The sequence below is a fragment of the Oryx dammah genome, unplaced genomic scaffold (genome assembly GCF_014754425.2).
Source record: "Oryx dammah isolate SB20612 unplaced genomic scaffold, SCBI_Odam_1.1 HiC_scaffold_29, whole genome shotgun sequence".
Classification (NCBI taxonomy): Eukaryota; Metazoa; Chordata; class Mammalia; order Artiodactyla; family Bovidae; genus Oryx; species Oryx dammah.
Window position 1 is genome coordinate 43905442 of NW_024070213.1, and position 16075 is coordinate 43921516.

The 16075-nt window shown below is 44.6% G+C and overlaps 1 protein-coding gene across 1 annotated transcript in view; it reads right to left on the reverse strand.

The window, feature by feature from the left end:
• Nucleotides 1-16075, reverse strand: part of LOC120858579 (apolipoprotein L2-like) — a 148576-nt gene that overhangs the window by 77645 nt on the left and 54856 nt on the right. The gene's annotated exons all lie outside the window — the stretch shown is intronic.

Genomic DNA, 16075 nt, shown 5'->3' on the forward strand with positions numbered 1-16075 from the left:
CTGGAACATCTGCTGGGTGGGTGGGGGTTGGGGGTGCTGGTGACACAGTTCCCTGAGTGAGGTCACACCACTGGATCTTAGCTCTGGAAAAACCCCGGGAGCGAGGTCAGGACTGTGGGCAGGGAGGTTGGCCGGCCCCCGCCTGGAGGTGCTGACGGTGACCCTCGCCCCACAGGGCCTTCGCCAAGCGGCGGCAGCAGCTGACGGCCATGAAGGTCCTGCAGAGGAACTGCGCGGCCTACCTCAAGCTGCGCAACCCGTGGTGGAGGCTCTTGACCAAGGTGGGTCTGGAGGGGCTCTGCGTGGCACAGGGATGAGCGGGCCTCATGCTGGCCTCCTGCGGGGCTCAGGCCCCGGGGCTGGCACTTTACCCTCGTGTCCCCAGGCCCAGACCTTGAGCCGGGGATGGTCCTGCCTGGAGGATCTCGAGGGGTATGAGCTGGGGCATTTGTCCAGCATGGATGGCCGAGGTGCTGTCGACCCGCGTCCCCACGTCAGCTCCACGTAGAGACAGCACTGCCTACTCAGGAAATCTGGCTCAGGATCTGCGTCTGACTAGGTCCTCCCTAGGCTTTACAAACATCCCTTTATTATTAAAGTGTGTCAGGCTGCTTTGTTCATATAAAATAATCTGTGTTAGTTGCAAATTTTTTTAATTTTTTGATTTTTAATTTTTTAAAAAAAAAGCTTTCTTTTCTCCTCTTCCTGTAAAAATGGTAAAATTCCTAGTCTTTATCACTGTCCTTCCATGTCTGCACCCTTCGGTAGCTCAGCTGGCAGAGCAGAGGACTGTAGAGGTGGTTAGCTGCTGTCATCCTTAGGTAGCTGGTTGGATTCTGGCTCCAAAGAAGTGGTTCAAGTTTTGGGCTTCGTTGGTGGCTCAGCTGGTAAAGAATCTGCCTGCAATGAGGGAGACCTGGGTTCTGTCCCTGGGTGGGGAAGATCCCCTGGAGAAGGGAACGGCTACCCACTGCAGTATTCTGGCCTGGAGAATTCCATGGACGGTATAGTCCACGGGGTCGCAAAGAGTCGGACAGGACTGAATGACCTTCACTGTCACTCCCACATGTATAGGAGAGTAGCTTGTCCCACCAGGTCTACACTGCTGGCTCAATATCCCTGTATTCCACTCTGTTTGTATATGCTGGGTTTACACTTATTTATGGCAAAAAACGGAGAAGGCAGTGGCACTCCACTCCAGTACTCTTGCCTGGAAAATCCCATGGATGGAGGAGCCTGGTGGGCTTCAGTCCATCCGGTCGCTAAGAGTCAGACACGACTGAGCGACTTCACTTTCACTTTTCACTTTTCTGCATTGGAGAGAGAAATGGCAAACCACTCCAATGTTCTTGCCTGGAGAATCCCTGGGACAGGGGAGCCTGGTGGGCTGCCCTCTATGGGGTCACACAGAGTCGGACACGACTGAAGCGACTTAGCTTAGCATGGCAAAGAAGGTATGTTTTGCACTTGGGCAGCAGGCCTGCACGCAGACCCCCAGGTCACTGTTTGGCTGGCCTAGTTGCTCAGGAGAGCTGCAGGCTCCTAGACCAAACACCTACCAGGCCTCCAGCTACTGACCCATCCAGCCACCAAGCAGGTACACTTTGGGACCCTGGGAAGGGAGTGGCAGGAGGTGATGAGAGAGGTGGGGGCCAGCACTGGAGCTGGGGTGCTGCTTCCTGTCAGCCAGGGCCCACTCCCATAGAAGTTCTGGGTGGCCTTCCCCACCTCTCCCAGCTGGTTGGACAGGACTGGGCTGTGGCTGCACACCTCCATCCTGCCCCCATCTCTTCGTGGACATCTCCCCCTACTCTCTGCTGTCTCTGTGTGTCTTACAAGGATGCTAGTTGATTTAGGGCCTAATCAGATAAGCCATAATGCTCTCATTACAAGATGTTTCACTTAAAGGGCTTTCAGAGACCGTTTTCCACATAAGGTCCCATACACAGTTGCAGAGATTAGGGCATGGACGTACTTTTTGGGGAGCTATCATTTAACTCACTCCAGGACCCACAAATATCAGTTCTCCCCATTAAGGTCCTCGGGGCTAATGTTCAGCTTGTGCAGGAGAAGTGCTGGAGGTGCCCATGTCTGCCCACCAAGGGGGAGGGAGCAGTCCCCAGGGCTGCGTGAGCACCCAGGGGCCACTGATCCCAGAGTCCCTTGTGGAAGGGAGGGGTCCTTGCTCCCTTTCCAGCTGGCCATGTGTGTCCGTGGAGCCTCAATGCTATGTCTCTCCTTGTCCAGTCTCTCTTGTTCCCCCTACTCATCCCTCTCACTTCTGGCCCCTGAGGTGGACCGTCCACCCTGGTCCCAGCAAGTGCTCACCTCTTCACTTGTCTCCACGGAGCTGTCGACTTTCCTACTGGTCTCTGATTCCTGGCATTAGCGATCCCCTCATCCCTAAATTTATACAGCTGCTTGTTTTTCCAAATAATTCTGAAGTTTCCTCCCAGACTATGATTGTGAATAAAAAACTAGAAATGTCTGTTAATTTTCTGGCTGTGGTCCCCTGGAGTGACGGTGAGATGCTCAGAGGGGCACCATGGAGGGATAAATAAATTCAAGAACAAGTGAGATCAGATCCGATGCTGTGTCCCAGCATCTCCCCTCTATATGCCAGCAAAAGGCATTTAGAGACAGAGGACGATGTGGTGGCCAGGCCAATGAACTTTGTTCTCTGATTGTTGGGCAAATATAAAGGCTTTAGCTTCCTACTAAGATTTTATAAAACACTACAGTGAGATCAGTCTAGAGAGATCAACAGAAAAGATGACACTGATTCTGTTTTTTGAATAATTTTTCAACAATGACCAGGTAATATCTTTTCGTTTCTTTCCTGCAAAAATGTCATACTGTTTTTCTGAATTAGCAGCTGTAGTAGAGACCAATAGAAAGGAAAGTGAAGCTACTCAGTCATGTCTGACTCTTTGTGACCCCATGGACTGTAGCCTTGTGGGATTCTCCAGGCAAGAATACTGGAGTGGGTTGCCATTTCCTTCTCCAGGGGATCTTCCTGACCCAGATCAAACCCAGGTCTCCTGCATTGCATCGAATTCTTTACTGTCTGAGCCACCAGGGAAGCCCTGAAGAGACCAAATAATCATTCCCAAATTTTCATCCTTCACTCCTAAAAAAAAAAAAAAAGAAAAAGAAAAAGAAAGAAAAATTAAAGAAAAAGTTTCTAATAATAGAAAAAATACACAACATAAAATTAACCACTTTAGCCATTTTTAGTGTCCTTATTTTTTATAGAAAAGACACTGAGTTTAGATGAGCCCTGCCTCCCTTGTAGTTCCATGTAACCTCATTGCTAAATTTTGACTAATCAAAGGTGAGAAGAATGATGTGGGGATCTTCTAGGTCATGACTTTGAAGGGAAATTATGAGCTCTGTGTCCTTCTCTGCTCTATTTTGGATTCACACAGCTGAAATGTGTGATGAAAACCAGCTTCCACATTGAATAAGACCCCTCAGTGGAAATGATGGCTGAGCAATAACAGGCTGGACTTCTGGTCGACTTACCTACCACCTACCTCCCAAATGCCTAGCAACTGGGACTTTCATGTCTGAAATGAATACATCTACATTGTTTGAGTCAATATGTTAATATCTTGTGAGCCCTTCGTTACAGCAGCTCAGCATCCACATCCTAATCAATAAGAAACCATCTGTAGGTTCATTCCTCATCTAGGCTTTGAGTCTTCTCATCCTTTCAGAATGCTGCCTCTCTGTTCAGCCTCTGTGAGTTGACCATTGCTTAGGTCGCCTGTGGCTTTGACATTGACTTCTCCCAGGATCCCATGTCTGAGCCCTCACCTCTCCAGGGGATCCCAACACTGTGGCCTGTGAATCAATGACCTCTTTAGGCTTCTAAGACTCAGTTCCCAGACTGGCCCAGCCCAGCTCTTATATTAGACAAGATTAAGGATCACCCCTCCGACTCCACATCCATCACTCAGCCTTCCTGTTGACTTCTACACTTAACTGGTGAAATAGACAGAATAAGAGGATGGCAACCATAGGACCAAGGCAAGGGGGTAAGAAGATTTGGGACTAACTTCTAATAGGTATGGGCATTGTTTTGGGGATGATGGAAAAGCTCTGGAATTATGTAGTGGTGATGTTTGTACACATAGTGAATATACTAAAAGCTACTTTTCAATGGTGAATTGTATGTTATGTGACTGATATCTCAATTCATTTAAATGGTACTTTTAGGAAAGCTGTGGAGATGGTAGGGAAAGAGTTTCAGAGAGTACATCCTGAAAAGGAACAAGAAAGGGGTAATGGAGAGTCAGGTGGAGACAGGACAAGGCAGAGGGGAGGAAGCCATGACCAGCTGTCTTCCTGCAGAAATCAAGGTGACAAGTGACAAGGGTCATGCGTGGAGCTGCTGGGGTCCAGCCCTGGTGGATCCAGGGTAATTTGAAGGGGAGATGGAGTCAGCATCTGAAAAAGGACTATTTAATTAGGAAAGAGAGATAGGAGAAAATAGTGTAGTAGGAAAATTAGCGGAGAAAAGGTGATGAATAACTTGGTTTACGTGGAAAGCTAATAAAGTCTCAAGACAAGAAACTTGCACCATCTATGTAGGACACTGGCGCCCACTTGAATAGCGGAGGGTGCCCCGCCTTGGGCTCCCTCTCACGTGGGTCCTCGAAGCCAGGGCAAGTAAGTAGACATGGCGAGCCTCCACACTCCAGATGGGAATTCAGCCAGAGAAGAAGAGAAGGAGAAAAGACCACACGGGGGAAACCAGTCTTTCCAGTGACTGGTCCATCCTTTATTGTCCAGGAAAGTTTTTTATACTTTTGGTTGTACATAGAGATCAATGGATAATACAAAATTATTCAAGGTCAGCAGCCCTGACTCTTATTGAGACCAGGCTTTCTCTCTGTATACCTAGCTGTATACACAGGTCTTAGGTGATTTACATCATCTTCTGGCCAGGAGGCCTATTAGCATTTTATTGCCCTTTTCTGATTAGGGTCCGTCAACCAGAAAACTTATTTGCCTTAAAAGTGTTGTTCTTACTAAAGTCTGGTGCCACTCTCAGAAAGCACTAATTAAGGTTACATTCTTACATAGCAAGGACACAACAATTTATAACAAGGAAAGAGGAGTACAGTGATTTATAACAAAAAGAAAGTTCATTGACTTAAAAGTCTAGTATTGCTAACATCAAAACTACTATATTCTTTTTCTACATCCCAATTACATTGATTAATATCCTCCAGGTGCCTAAAAGATAAAGAATATGGAGGCCTGGCAGCAGTCATTAACTCAACAATGAAAGCCTACACTGATATAATTCTTAGCTCTTTAAAAAAGGCTCTGTATCTTTAAGATGTTTTAAGCTTCATGCCTCTCATGGTTGGGGGGCTGTAAACAATCACATGCATAGTTGTAAAAGTCCAGACATACCGGTCAGGTAAGTTAGAAAGCTATCAGAGGGGTTTAAGCCAAGATTTCTTTTTACGCCCAGGAGACTTATTGACTGGAACTCTAAGTTAATCCCTTTTAGAGGAAGGTGGTGGGGGACAGGCCCCTGTTAATGTCAGAGGAGTTGGTGAAAGCATAATGCAGTAAGGCAGGCAGACTCTGGTTTTGGGGTTAGTAGCTCGAGAAAATCCAGCAAGGCTCCCTTAAGGCTAGACTCGCCTTTGCCTGTCAGACCCCTTAACCTCATGACCTTTGCCACTGGCGGGACTCCTCATGCTGGCACCCGGCATCTCCCCCTTTTTTATTTCTTAAAACAGCCAGATGCAGTTCAGTAGTGAGCCTCTGAATGCTCTGCCAAAGAATCCTGACAGTACAAGGAAGAATGATTATAAGGAGCAAGATTAGAGCACCCACAGCAACATAGCTAAAAGCAGTAGACAGAATAGTCTTTCCAGAAATAAAGTTAGAGAATGTATGGAAAAAGTCATTGGCTGCTCCTGTGGCAGTAAAATCTAATCGAGAGTGTTCCATAGTCTGTATCTGATTATGAAGTTTCCCTAAGTCTAAACTAATATCTGAGCTATTCCAAACACCTAAAATATGATTTTTCAACATATTGGGCATTTGCACTTGTTGAGTCAATGATATTGCTGCCAAAGTAATAGTAACAGTAATAGTAACAGTAACAGTAGTAGTAACAGTAACAGTAGTAATTGTTGTTATTAAAGCTGAATTCCCTAAGATTAGTAAGCCCACAAATCGTCCTGATCGCATGAAATCTTGTAGTTGTTTTAACACAGCAAGACCATAATTATCATACCAATAAGTATTTACAGTTACAGGCACCATAATGTAGGATGGACGTTTTAGCGCCACAAAAGAACAAACATTATATTGAGGAGTTAAACAAGATGAAAGCATACATTGTTCACAGGACACTACACTAGGTCCACCTGAATAATTCATTTGTACATTGAGTCTTCCGGAATCACTGGCAAAGAGAAAAACATAAGGAGCGGGTAAACAAGCCAAAACAGAAAAAGTAGAGTTATTTTCTGGTCAGAGTTCGCGCTGCAACAGCTCTCAGTCCCGCCGGGATCTTGATGCTTATCTTGCCTCTCCTGCCAGCGGGCGGGGCGGCTCTTGCCCTGCCCTCTGCTGAACCGACCTTGGGCTCAGCAGTGGCCAAGTGAGCACAGACGGACGCTGGCAGGGCCACCGGCTGCAACTATTCCGTGCGGAGGCGGTGGCAGAGGAGTGCCCTTTCTTTCTTTTTTTTTTTTTTTTTGTGGTCACGGCTGTGGAGGAACCAGGTACCTGGGGGGCTGTGACATGACGAATCAGCCTGCCCAGGATCCAAATTGGCGAATCTGTGTCCTGTGGAAAAATACAAGCACATCCTCGACCACTAGTTAATAATGGGTTAGCACCCCGCCATTGTCCGGAGAGGAGGTCCTTCCATTTCGCAAACGGCTTTGCATTTTGTTGTTCCAGACGAATCAGCATTTAGGTTATTTATTACAAAGAGAGCATGTTGTAAAATCTGATGGGGGAAACCTATACTTAAATTCCCTTTCCTTAATTTTTGAATTAACGAAGCATGTGAGGGTAAATGATGCAAAATTTGACCACAAGAGTTTCCTATAGCAATCTGCCAATTTTCATCAAACATTAAAAGTGCGTCAATCTGTTCCTTGTTATATGGAATTACAATCTCTGATGGCTCTTTCCCAAATAATTCAATGCTCCATTTCCTCCCTTTTAATATCAATGTTGCTATCAAGCCTGGATAAGAAGCCACTACTTTTTTAGCTTGAGCGAGAAGATGGACCCATCTAGGGGGCCGTTTTGCCATAAAACTAAAAAAAAATTTTTTTTGGTCTGGCTACCACAATTACGCCTACGGGGGTTTTATGGCAAAGGAATTATCAAGCAGTTGTCAATTTAATTTTTTATATTTTTAAAATTTATGTTTTAACAACATAAATTTAGGGATATGTTAATTTAGGTCTAAACTCCTTATCTCATTTAGGTATACAGATATCCTAAATGCAAAATGTATTTATATATGACAACAAGTATAAACTTATTGACATATAATATATATAAATCAATATACTTGAATTAATCTTTATAATTAATATATTAATTAATATATATTACAGCAATACAACATGTGCACAACAAATACCAACCAACACAAACCAATGTACTATAATAATACATGTCACACATATATAATATAATTAAACAGTATATATAATATATGTTATCACAGCACACCAATCTATACCAATCAATATCAGCCACATACACGTTATATTACTGCAATATATATATAATTATACAGTATATATATAATATGTATATATAGTATACATATTAATTCATATACAAAAAATTAAGTATAGATTTATAAAAAGAATTAGGTATACCTTTATTATATTTTATTTATACCCATACCTAATTAGGCAAGCTGTAATTAGGCAAATATATTTATATTATGTATTTATAACAATATATAAAGTATTGTTCATTGTTCCGCCTATTGATAACTAAGAAATTGAGAAAACCCTTCTCTGAGCAACTCCTATTTGAGACAACACGTCCCTCCCCCATAGGATAAAGGGGAGTGTAGGAACTACATAGGGTTGGAAAGTTCCACAGGTATCCTCAAACCGCCAATCTAATATTTTTGAACTTTTAACTACTGTGGGGGCTTGAGGGTAAATGAAACAAAATTTGACCCCTGAAATCTATCAGGGCAACTTGCCAATCATCACTATTTTGTAAAAGACTTGCAGTTGATCCTCATTGAATGCAATTAATATATTTGCTACTTCTTTCTAAAAAGTTTCACACCCCCCTTTTTTTTATAATTAATTGTGCCACCAAGCTGGGATAAGATAAAACTAGTTTTCTTGGGGTCACTGGTAGATGGAACCAATGGGCCTTCTTGTCACAAGCATCCTGTAGGTGTATGTTTTGTGGCAAGAATAATTTAATCTCATCTTTTGGTAATATTAATCCTAATTAACTGATCATTTAAAGCCTCATCCACTTTAACAAGAGCCGACTGTCTCATTAGTCAACTTTCTCTTAGAACTGGGATTAGGATCGCTTTTTAAGCAATCAAACAAAGGCTTTAAATCTGCAGTAGTCCAGTTTAAATGTCGGTCGGTTCAGTCACTCAGTTGTGTCCAGCTATTTGCGACCCCATGAATCGCAGCACGCCAGGCCTCCCTGTCCATCACCAACTCCCGGAGTGCACTCAGACTCACACCCATCGAGTCAGTGATGCCATCCAGCCATCTCATCCTCTGTCGTCCCCTTCTCCTCCTGCCCCAAATCCCTCCCAGCATCAGAGTCTTTTCCAATGAGTCAACTCTTCACATGAGGCAGCCAAAGTACTGGAGTTTCAGCTTTAGCATCATTCCTTCCAAAGAACACCCAGGGCTGATCTCCTTCAGAATGGACTGGTTGGATCTCCTTGCAGTCCAAGAGACTCTCAAGAGTCTTCTCCAACACCACAGTTCAAAAGCATCAATTCTTCAGTGCTCAGCCTTCTTCACAGTCCAACTCTCACATCCATACATGACCACTGGAAAAACCATAGCCTTGACTAGACGGACCTTAGTCGGCAAAGTAATGCCTCTGCTTTTGAATATGCTATCTAGGTTGGTCATAACTTTTCTTCCAAGGAGTAAGCGTCTTTTAATTTCATGGCTGCAGTCACCATCTGCAGTGATTTTGGAGCCCCCAAAAATAAAGTCTGACACTGTTTTCACTGTTTCCCTGTCTATTTCCCATGAAGTGATGGGACCAGATGCCATGATCTTCGTTTTCTGAATGTTGAGCTTTAAGCCAACTTTTTCACTCTCCTCTTTCACTTTCATCAAGAGGCTTTTGAGTTCCTCTTCACTTTCTGCCATAAGAGTGGTGTCATCTGCATCTCTGAGGTTATTGATATTTCTCCCAGCAATCTTGATTGCAGCTTGTGTTTCTTCCAGTCCAGCATTTCTCATGATGTACTCTGCATAATAAGTTCAATAAGTAGGGTGACAATATACAGCCTTGACATACTCCTTTTCCTATTTGGAAACAGTCTGTTGTTCCATGTCCAGTTCTAACTGTTGCTTCCTGACCTGCATACAGATTTTTCAAGAGGCAGGTCAGGTGGTCTGGTATTCCCATCTCTTTCAGAATTTTCCACAGTTTCTTGTGATCCACACAGTCAGTAAAACAGAAATAGATGTTTTTCTGGAACTCTCTTGCTTTTTCCATGATCCAGCATTGTGGGTGTATCTAATTAAAATCCCCTAATAATTTCTGGAAATCATTTAAAGTTAGTAAACAATCTCTCCACAGCTTCAAAGGGTCATTATCAGTTTTCAAAACTTTTGGCAGACCTGAATATGAGAAGCAATTAAAGAGGTGTTGCACAATATCTTTTTAAGCTTCTCCAGTTATCCTTCCATAACCTAAATCTGGTCTATAGTGTTTTAGATGACAAGCTACCATCTAATCTTTGATTGAATACCTCCAGCAATGAGGAACTCACTACTCTCCAAGGTTCTAAACTCTCCCTCACCTTTTTCTCTGCAGCACCCCCATCCTACATACCACTTTCTCTAATCCCATGAACTCATTTTCAGTAGTATGTGTGGGCCAGAAGCTGGGCCAGTCTTTCCCAGCAATGCAAGAGACGCCTGCTCTAGTGTCTAACAGCCCTGACATTTTATTTCCTTGAATTAAAAAAATCTTTTAAAGGCCTAGAAGCTGTAATTTTCCTGCACCCAAAAAGCTAGATCACTAAATCCAAATCCTCTGGGGCCCCTAGCTTGAGAAGTCAAGGTTTTTCTTGTATGATAATAAGGTAAAAGCAAAAGCTGTGTTATTCTTTAACCTTTATTAATTTGTACAGTTTTAGTAGGCGGTGAGACTAAAACTTTAATTTCCTCAATATAATCAGAATCTACTACACCAGGCACCACCAAAATTCCTTGAAAAGAAAGCGAGCTACGCCCTAACACAAGTGCAGAATGTCCTCAGCAGGGGGCCAACCACTCCCTTTGGAATCGGAGTAACCGGTAGGTCAGGGGTTAATACTGTTGCCAAGTCTCCTTTTCGCTCCCTTCTCTCCTAGCCTGGGTGAGGCCCCCCTGAGGGGATTTTCTCTGAGGAGCATGCCCTGCATATTGTGCACAGGTCCGCTTTCAAAGTTACTTTGTACAAAAAACTTTTTATCTTTTTCAGCCTTAGGCAATGCTCTGGGAGGTTTTGGAGGCAAACTGGGCAATTCTTAAGCCCTGAGGAGGCACAAGTGGAGCTGGCGATAGTCGCCTTAAATCAGAAAGTGTTGGATAAATTTTTAAAGGTTTGTGTAGAGGGGGAGGGGGCTCACCAGGGCGCCTGGGCACAGCATCCTGTAAGCCCTCTCCTTCCTTGGGAGGTAGAGCACAGTCTCCCTCCTTTTATTCGTCAAGGGCAGAAAATATGATCTGCGTAGATGTGGAGACCCACCACCATCCACTGCCATAGCCTCTCCCATAGGCTATCTAACAGCCTCATGACAGGGGTCCAGAACATTTCTAATCATATTCCACAGAGCAAAAGCATAATAAGTTTTTAGTTGTTTCCCTACCTTCACCCAAGTATCTAAAGTAACAGTGCCCTTTTCTGGAAGCCAAGGAAATTGTTCTTATACAAATTAAAAAGGATTCGAACACTAGCCTTTTTAACTTTAATTTCTCTTTTGTTTAACAGTTGCAAAATTAGTTCTATAAAGAGTTGTTGTTCTTTTGACTCATTGTTACCCTTGTCAGAAAATTAAGTTTAATAAAGAAGATTCTGTTTCTACCTTGGCAAGGTTTCTAACTTAGCCAAGGGGGGTTTCTTTCAACTCCTAGAAAGTCTGCCTTGTCAAGGGTTTTACCCTTGCCAAGGGGGGTTTCTTTCAACCCGTCGGTTTCTTTAAACCCTTAAAACACTTCCCACTCCTTCTAACCCTACCTATCTTATGCAGGGGGGTCCTAGGAACTCGAGTGGCATCATATCCATCCCGAATTACTGAGCACTTCTGAGACCTACCTTCGAATAGCCTGTTCCGGGCACCACTTGCCGGGGTCCAGCCCCGGTGGACCCAGGGTAATTCGAAGGGGAGACGGAGTTGGCGTCTGGGAAAGGACTATTTAATTAGGAAAGAGAGATTAGGAAAGAATAGTGTAGTAGGAAAATTAGCGGAGAAAAGAAGCTGAATAACTTGGTTTACGTGGAAAGCTAATAAAGTCTCAAGACAAGAAACTTGTGCCATCTATGTAGGCCACTGGCACCCGCTTGAATAGTGGAGGGTGCCCCGCCTTGGGCTCCCTCTCACGTGGGTCTTAGAAGCCAGGGCAAGTAAGTAGACATGGCGAGCCTCCACACTCCAGATGGGAATTCAGCCAGAGAAGAAGAGAAGGAGAAAAGACCACAAGGGGGAAACCAGTCTTTCCAGTGACTGGTCCATCCTTTATTGTCCAGGAAAGCTTTATATACTTTTGGTTGTACATAGAGATCAATGGATAATACAAAATTATTCAAGGTCAGCAGCCCTGACTCTTATTGAGACCAGGCTTTCTCTCTGCATACCTAGCTGTATACACAGGTCTTAGGTGATTTACATCATCTTCTGGCCAGGAGGCCTATTAGCATTTTATTGCCCTTTTCTGATTAGGGTCCGTCAACCAGAAAACTTATTTGCCTTAAAAGTGTTGTTCTTACTAAAGTCTGGTGCCACTCTCAGAAAGCACTAATTAAGGTTGCATTATTACATAGCAAGGACACAACAATTTATAACAAGGAAAGAGGAGTACAGTGATTTATAACAGAGAAAGTTCATTAACTCAAAAGCCTAGTATTGCTAACATCAAAACTACTATATTCTTTTTCTACATCCCAATTACATTGATTAATATCCTCCAGGTGCCTAAAAGATAAAGAATATGGAGGCCTGGCAGAGTCATTAACTCAACAATGAAAATCTACACTGATATAATTCTTAGCTCTTTAAAAAAGGCTCTGTATCTTTAAGAGGTTTTAAGCTTCATGCCTCTCGTGGTTGGGGGGCTGTAAACAATCACATGCGTAGTTGTAAAAGTCCAGACATACTGGTCAGGTAAGTTAGAAAGCTATCAGAGGGGTTTAAGCTGAGACTTTCTTTTTACGCCCAGGAGACTTATTGACTGGAGCTCTAAGTTAATTCCTTTTAGAGGAAGGTGGTGGGGGACAGCCCCCTGTTAATGTCAGAGGAGTTGGTGAAAGCATAATGCAGTAAGGCAGGCAGACTCTGGTTTTGGGGGTAGATGCTCGAGATAATCCAGCGAGGCCCCCTTAAGGCTTTGCCTGTCAGACCTCTTAACTTCATGACCTTTGCCACAGGCGGGACTCCTCGTACTGGCTCCCAGCATGGAGCTGCTGGTTGCTGGAGGTAAAGCACATCTGGGGGCTCTGGAGGGGATCCCAGCCTAGTGGAGGAGGAGGGCGAGGCCTCCAAAATCCTTTCTTATGGCTCCAGGATTACTTATCCACAAAAAGCAGTGAACTACTGATACTCATAGCCCATTGGGTGAATCTCAAGAGCAGTTTGCTAAGTGAATTTAAAAAGACCAGTCTTGGGACTTGCCTGGGGGTCCAGTGGTTAACACTCTGCACTTCCTCTGCCAGAGACACAGGTTTGATCCTGCATGCCATATGGCACAACTGAAAACTAAAAGTAAAAAATGCAACGGCCGGTCTTAAAGGGTTACATGCTACATGATTCCACTTATAAAGTATTCACAGAATGCCAAAATTCTAGGAATGGAGAACAGATCAGTGGTTGCTCAGAGTTAGGGAAGGCCCAGAAAGAGGTGACCCCCAAGGGATCAGCACAGGGAGTTCCTACATGGGGACAGAACACTCTGTATATCAATTGTCATGATGGTTAAATAAATCTGCACATGTGATACAATGTGGTAGGACCATCTCAAAGACATAAAAGTGAGAGCATGCAAAAACTGGTAAAATTTGAGTGCAATCTATATTCTAGCTAGTTGTATTTTGATAGTGACTGCAGTTACATAAAATATCGCCACTGCAGGAAAATTGGGTGAAGGGTACACAGGACCTCTCTCTAGCAATTTTACAACTGTGTGATTTTGTCTGTGAGTTTACACTTATCATTGTTTTTTTAGTCTCTGACTCAAGAGTTGAGTTGTGGAGGTAAGGATCATTGGATAAGTGAAGGGGAGATGAGGACAGCTTTGTGACCTTGGGAAATGAAGGAATGAATCCTCTGAGTCTGCTTTCTTATCCACGCACAGGAATGATGAGAATGGCAGGCAGCTCAGGGAGGTTTTGAAAGAGGAAAGGAGGTGATGCCGACATGGTGAGCCCAGAAAACAGCGCTTCCTGCTGACTGAACACCTACTGTTTGCCAAGCCCAGTCCCTGCCTTGTCTCACTCATCCTCTCAGTGACTCTATAGGCTACTCAGTCTTTCTTTGAGGAAGGACACCAACTCACTGCAAAACCTGGGGTAGCCTAAAAGGGCTGCGTGATGGCAAATTCTCTCCCCACTCACGGAAGATGCAGAGTCATGGATGCAGCCGAACGGGGCCCAGAGGCTCTGTGACAAAAGAGTTCAGGCAGCTTTCCCCCTGAGGTGGGGCTGTTCCAGGAGCGAGTTAATGCTTGGTGCCAGTTGCAGTGGGTCCCCATGGGCTTGGTCGGACCCGGTTCCCAGTGCCCACTCAGGCCTCTGGCAGCTGGGCTCACTTCTTAGGCCAAGTGGTATTTGACATTGTGACTCATCTCAAGCTAACAGGAAGCAATTGTGGAAGAAAACTACATTTTTAGACTATTCAAGGATTTAAAGATTTCTCTTCCTCTAAGGAATGGCATAGTCCAGAAAAAAGACCTAAACAAGAGGCAGGGAGACCCGCACAGTTTCCCAACTTGAGGGGCAAGTCTGAACTTTAGTTTTCCCTTGTGACTCAGGGATAATAAATGTTGTCAGCAGAGGGCTGTGGTAGCTTACACAAAATGTGTGTGAAAGTACTTTGCAGATTATAAAGGGTTCAGGAGCTGCTATGTTTTTCCATAAAGGTTCGGCTTTTTAACACTTTATTTAAAATTTTTAAAATCATCAAAGTTACCATTTTAGCCATTTTTACCATTTTTATTTATTCACTTAATTGATTTTTCACTTGGCTGGGTTCTCCTTGCTTTGATGTGCATGCTCAGTCCCGTCCGACTCTTTGTGACCCGATGGACTGTAGTCTACCAGGCTCCTCTGTCCATGGGATTTTCCAGGCAAAAATACTGGAGTGGGTTGCCATTCCTTGCTTGGGGCGGGCTTTCTCTAGTTGTGGCCTGCGGGGCCTACTCTTTGTTATGCTGCTCAGGCTTCTCAGGCTTCTCAGGCTTCTCATTGCGATGGCTTCTCCTGTTGCAGAGCACAGGCTCTAGACACGTGTGACTCACGTGCTCTGGAGCTCGGGCTCAGGAGTTGCGGCACCCGGGCTTAGTGGCTCCCCAGTATGTGGAGTCTTCTTGGACCAGGGATTGAACCTGAATCCCCTGCATTAGCAGGAGGAGTCTTATCTGCACCACCAGGGAAGTCCTGGTTTAGCAATTGCTAAGTGTAGAGTTCAGCGGTGTTGAGGACACCCACACTGTCATGCAATTAGCATCACCCTCCACTCACAGAATGTTTTACGTCGAAAGTGAAACTCTGTCCCCATTAAACAGTAACACCCCGCTCTCCCTCCCTTCTACCCCGACAGGCGCCTCTGCATCCTTGGTCTGTGAATCTGACTCCTCTCGGGACCTTATTTGAGTAGAGTCATGCAGTGTCTGTCCTTTTGTGACACACTTTCTTCCTCTTGACTGTAGTGAAAGGGCGTGCTGATCTTCACCTTGATTTCAGTCTGCAGCCCCCTTGGTGGCTCTACTGTGAGCTGGTGTTTATCGAGTCCAGTAACGTCCAGTGTCCATTCTGCATTCTCATCAGAGGACCTTTATAACCACCTTCCCATCACTTAAATGGTTGTTTAACTGAGTTCTTCTCATTGTGGTTTTGCTTGGCTGTCAAATTAAAGTCATGCTAGTGAAAGAGAGAGGAGTTTATTGGGGGAAAAATGACAGAAAAAGAACTTTAAACTAGGAGTGGTATTTGCAAGTGGCAAATCTCAAACTTGGTTGAAATCTTGGCTCCTCCCCTGAGTTACTGGAAGAAGTCCCCCACCTCGCCGCTCCCCTCTTATTTGAAAAATCCAATCAGATTCCTAGCCTATGTTCCAGGGTGATTGTAAGACCAAACCATAGTGTGTGGGCCTCATGGGTGACACCCGTCACTCCTCTGTGCCTCCTTCTAAGGCTGGGGGAGGTGACCACGACAACACAGGGACATTTCCTGGGATGAAGCAGCCCAGGTGGAAGGTCAGTCAGGCCTCCATGGTGAGGGGGAATCCAGCCCCAGTGCCGTTCCTTCTGCTTGGGGCAAAACAGAAAAGTCCACCAGCAATCCAGCTGCACGACTCTCAGGCTCTAGGACCTTTTCTTCTCAGTTTCTTTATCTGAGAAATGGAGCCGACACTTCCTAGAGCTGA